Source organism: Vigna umbellata, chromosome 9, assembly GCF_029865625.1.
Source record: "Vigna umbellata cultivar VRB3 chromosome 9, Vumbellata_1.0, whole genome shotgun sequence".
In the NCBI taxonomy this organism is placed as follows: Eukaryota; Viridiplantae; Streptophyta; class Magnoliopsida; order Fabales; family Fabaceae; genus Vigna; species Vigna umbellata.
Window position 1 is genome coordinate 23,474,069 of NC_142173.1, and position 6,054 is coordinate 23,480,122.

Consider the following 6,054-nt stretch of genomic DNA (forward strand, 5'->3'; position numbering starts at 1 on the left):
AACTAAAAACATCAACAATTTCGAAGCAACAGACAATTTCTAACCAGAACTATGTGATCCTTGATTCTCTATCAAAAGTGGAGATACGTAGGAGCAAGGCTAGTCCTTGTCAGGTTCACTTCCCAAAAATCCAAAATCATTTCAAAACAAATTTTCAAACAAACTTCTCAAACAGTTTCAAAAGAACTACGTAACCCTGATTTCTCATTCTGAATGAGAATACGTAGGAGCAAGGTCAATCCTTGTCGGGCCCAAAAAATTAAAAAAATATATTTTGTTTCTTTAGAGTTTTATTTTAGGGGATAGTTAAACATTTTGAAAACCACATCATATTCGCATATTTAGTTAAAGGTACTGCCTTAGGGCAGGCGTTGTAGGGTGCTAATACCTTCCCTACACGTAACCGACTCCCGAAACCAGAATCTGGTTCTTGTAGACCATGCCTTATTCTTTTTATGGTTTTTCCGTAGTTTTCCAAAATAAACTATGGTGGCGACTCCAAAATCTCTTTTCAAAAACCGTTCCTTTTTTGGATCGTCGTCCCGTCGCGATTCCGGTTGCGACAATACCACAAGTAATTTAATCAAACTCAATACAAAGTAATAAAGAGTAAAATGTTTCAGACCTTTCGCTTCGCGCACCCAACTCGCAAAGCGAAACCAGGAGTCCCTCGCACAGCGACTCATCTCGCCATGCGAATTAACTCGCAGAGGTACCAGACCTCAACCTCTTGGATAGCGCCCCAAGTCGCTATGCGAGAACCCAGACAGAGACCAACCTTCCCAAACCACTCGTTATGCTACCCTTTTCGCTATTCGAATAAAATTAGAAGTAACTCCAAACCCCAACCAGGCGCACCGCGCCTTGATTCGCCATGCGAATCACTAGACAGAGAGCAACTCACCCCAACCATTCGCACAGCGCCTAAACTCGTTGTGCGAATATACAGACACAGAGCAACCTCTCAAGTCATTCGCACAGCGCACCAACTCGTTGTGCGAATGCCCTTGACAGAGAGCACCTCGTCATAGCAACTCACTATGCGAAACTATTCGCACAACGAGTCTGTATAATCTGCAGAACGAAATTCTGCAGAACGAAATTCTGCAGAACGAAATTCTGCAGAACGAAATTCTGCAAATTTATGCAACTAAACCACAAAATACCAATTACAACTAATTTCCCCAACTTCTAACACCCCTAGATTGTGTTTTATACCTAATTAGACGTATCTAAGTGATTCTAAATCTTCCTAACATCAATCCATAGTGTTTAAAACTCAATTCATACTCTAAAACACCAAATTTATCAACTTAAGGACCCAAATCACAATTTACCACTTAGAACTTGTTTTTAACCATTTGAATGATTCAAACAAGTCACATTTGACTTACCTAAACTGTCCCCACAGACCAAATTAGCTGCTGACTCCTAATTCTCATTTTCACTACTTCCCTTCCTCCAAATCAACTATAAAAATCAATAAAAAAAATCTTCAATTCACCAAGGTACATCTCCACAGCAGATTTATACAGTCTAATCATACCACATACAAATTTAATCAATCCAATACACCACAATCATCATTCAATTTAGATAAAAATCAAAGTTCATCCATGCACATTTACAACAGCCACATTATGCACATTCATTTTGACATTTAACTTAACATTTCAGCTTCAAATATCTAATACTAACAAACTATTCACAAATGCATAAAATCATTCAATAAACAGCGATAAAATCCAGCTTCCCTTACCTCACTCAGTCAACACAGCTCACAGAATCCCGATTGAAGTTTGCACCACAAGGAGACTTGACAGAAACCTACAACTCACCAATTGGTGATAGGAAGCAACTCTTAAAACCTAGATGAAGCTATAAATTGAAGAGGAAAGCAACCTAATACATGCAAACAGAAAAGTTTGCATGATCAAGGTTAAAGACATACGGGAAAATAGGAGAAACGACTTACCGGCTGAAAACAAGAAACTGATCAGTCAAGATTGTAGCCCTCGACACCAGGATCGTTTAGGCACTTCCTGATCGTCGAACAGATAACTCAAATGAGAGAGATATAGAGAGAAGACAGAGAACTCTAGGTGAATAGTGTTCTAGAGAGATAGAAGTGTTTTAAATAATGACCCGATCTTTATAAAGTTCTATTTATATTATAAGATTATTTTAAAGTAACTTGCTCGTCTCATTATTTTAATACACCTATCTAGTCTAATACTCTATTTTCTAGGTTCTTACACATAAAATTTTAAAATTTAATGTTTATGAATTTTTTACATATTATTTAATTTTCTCATGTAATTCTTAATTTATATTCGGATTCCTAACTTACGATAGTTTTACACTATCATTGTTTTATATTATCATTCACAATTATGAATATTATTATTTTATTTTAAAATTTTATTTATATATAATTTATTAATTAAATATAAAATTTTATTATTTAAGAGTTATAAAGTGAAAGTAAGAAAAAAAGTTAGACGCCAAATGACAATTTTTCTTTATGTATATGTCAAAACCAGTTAAGTCATGTAGCTTTTCAAACGAATATGTTTTAAAAAATATTTTTTCTAAAGATATTTTTATTAATTTCAAACCAATTTTAACAAGACACAAAAATATAAAAAAATAGAATGAGTCAAATTAACTCTAAAATTACACAAATTAATTAATCGATATATAAAAAATAATAACATTAAATATTACAGAGGTTAAACAGACAATACGAAATAATTTTTTATTAATATAAGGATCAATCTAATCCATGCTAAATAGAGAAGTAAATAAAAAATAAAACTATTAATGAAAGTGTCAATCGCTAAGGAGGAAAAATAAATAAAAAGTTAAATTATATTAGTTGCACCCTTATTTATTAAGCGGAGTGGAATTGGTGATTAGTGCTCTCAGAAACGTCAGGAAAGGTTCCAAACCCGAGTAGCGTTGGTGAGCATGAAGCCTTCTCGCAAACCCGAATTGCATTGGTGCGTGAAGCTGGAATCTTCAACTGGAAGTTTCATAAGCTTAAACCCACTGGTATAAGAAGGTGCAGCCCGCATTCCTTGGAAATTTCAGAAGTTGAAACCAACTGCTGAGGAGGTCGAATACGTGGTGGTAGTGGTACTATGGCTTCTCCTATGGAGGTCAAAGACGCTATTGGGTTCTCTTAGTCCAGTTCATTTGAATGCATTTGAAAGAGAGTGATTGAATAAATTTGAGAAGATTTGAAACTAATTTTTTTGTTATTTATTTGAATGGATTTTGGAGGTAAAGTGAGAGTTGATTTAGAAGTAAGTTTGTAAGAATTAGTGTAGAATTTGATTGATGTGACAAATTAAAATAATTTACTTCTAAATTCACTCTCACTTACTTCCAAAATTCACTCAAATAAACAACAAAAATTTACCTTCAAATCCTCTCAAATTCATTTAATCACTCTCCTCCAAATCTATTCAAGTGAACAAGCGTTAAAGGTGAGATTTTCAAAATTGCACATGTAAACTTGTTAGACATTTATTTATTTTGATGCATTTATGTGTATGGAACTGTTAAGAGTTTGGGTTTTGCATCTAAGGAAAAAACAATATAATGTTTCTTTGAGCATTGCTTCTATCAATTTTTCGTTTAAGAGTTCCTTTGAGGTTATTTCCTTCCATTTTGGCATTCTCCTTTTGAAAATATATAGAAGAAAGAAATAATTGAATAACCATGTCGAACCTGAAAGATTGTCGTTAAGTCTCAACGAGTACAAAGTATCAACAACTTCATTGAACATAAAATATATTTGGGCTAAATAACTTACTCAAACATATTCAAGGAGTATCTTAATTATGTAAAAGATATGCTACAAACTCATTGACATTTATTTAATCAATTCAAGCTAGTAATAGTTGCCACATGAAGGAGAGTTGGAGTAAGTAGTCCGGATGGGAGCTTGATGATGGGAGATCCCTATTCCAAAAGTGAACCATGATAAGGAACATTGACATATTAGAAGACGATATCTTGAACAAAGATGATTAGATTAAATATAAAAAAAAATCTTCTAAGAAAATTTGGTTCAATGCTTATTCAATGTTTACTGAACCAAACAAAAACTCAATCTGGATTTTTATAATAGGACTAATATACAAATTGTTTTTCCATCTAATTTATTTTAATTCAAAATTCAATAATTAACACAGTTTATTTATAAACCATTTATATCTTGAATAATTTTACAAATATATCTAATTGATAAATTATCTTACGTGAATATAATTAAGAACTCATGCATTTCTTTTTGATAATTAGAGTTTTAGAATGTCTTAATTAATATGGAAATTGCAATACTTAAAATCAGAACTTGTTTTTAATAACGTAAATGAAACTGTTGAAGATGAAGGTGGAATAAAGTAGTGTGTGTTTGAAAACTAAAAGGTAAATTTCTCGAGGAAATAAACGAACTAGAAATGTAAATGCAAGAAAATAAAGTACCAAGGAGAACTAGTAAGAAAAATCAACTGAAGCGGTAGCTCAAAATGCTATAATCTTCACTAAAGTTATCACTATCTTGTACGTAGTGTTAATCTTCATTAACGGTGTACGGAATGGTTAACATGTATAACAAACAAGAGCGGAATGGTTAACATGTATAACAAACAAGAGCGGAATGGTTAACATGTATAACAAACAAGAGGTGGTGCATTGGTTTCTTATTGCAAATAATATCTTTAATAATTTTTTCGTAAAATATAAATTCCTTAATAACAATTTAAGCAAATAAAAGAGTAAGAAATAGCGAAAATTGCACAAGTAATTTTTATATGGGTTCAAATCAGACAAATCCTATGTCCAGTTGTTAATCTCTAACGAGAATTAACACTTCACTATCACAAACCAACAAAATTTTACAAATACAAAGAAAATAACACAGTTTAAGGTTAGAATACCTCTCTTATTACCACAAGAGATGAAACTCATTTTCCTTGAAACCCACAAGAGATTAATACTTCACAAAGGATGAACACCTCCTTTAAATCTTCACAAAGGATGACAGAATTTAACTCAACAACAACAATAACACTCAATTATAATTCCCGTGAAAGTTCTCCCTCTATGCCAACACCAAGTTCTCAAAGTCACAAGCACAAGGGTTACACAAACCCTATAATAATCGATTATGGAAAGTTATAGTTGATTAATAATAATCGATTATTAGAAGTTTATAATCGATTATCTTGAGTGTATAAAATGAGGTTTTCTTATTCAAAACGAATTTTAACGCAACTTAAGGCAAACAATACATAGAATCATATATAAACCACATCCTATACATAAATCTACTAAATTACAAAAGCTTTAACACAAGACAAGTCTTCATGAAGACCTTTTTGCAACAAGAACACTTGAGACTTGACTTTGAGACATCACCAAAACTTATTCTCTTTAGCTTTATGCTAACAATCTCCCCCTTTTTAATGATGATATAAAAACTCTTTGATTTACTTTGATTTAAAGTCTTTTGTATTCTGTACTATTTCATGATGATTCCTTGTTTCCTTCTTCCCATCTTTAAATCTTCTTTTGTTTTTGGACTTCATGAACTTGTTAAATTTCTTAATGAAGAGACCCATATTTTCTTCATCTTCTTTAGAGTTTTCTTCTTCATTAAGATGTTTGCTTTTATTAATTTCAGATTTAAACGTCAAAGTCTTTTTCTTTCCTTTCTCTTCATCCTCGTTCAATCTCCCGAGATCCAGTTCATGTTCTCTCAACTTACCAAACAATGCAACCATTGACATGGTGTTGAGGTTTTGTAACTCACTGATGCATTTTTATATTTAATTCATCATTATCAAATGACTTACCTAACCCAATGAGATGATTACTACAAAAAAAATTGAAATTACCTACCAATATTTATATATAGATTTTAATCCGTATGTAATGTAAATATTACATAGGAATTTAAAAAAAAATATTACATACGGATTTTATATACGAATTTGTACTTACCAATAATTCGTATATAATATCCGTATATAAATAAGCGCG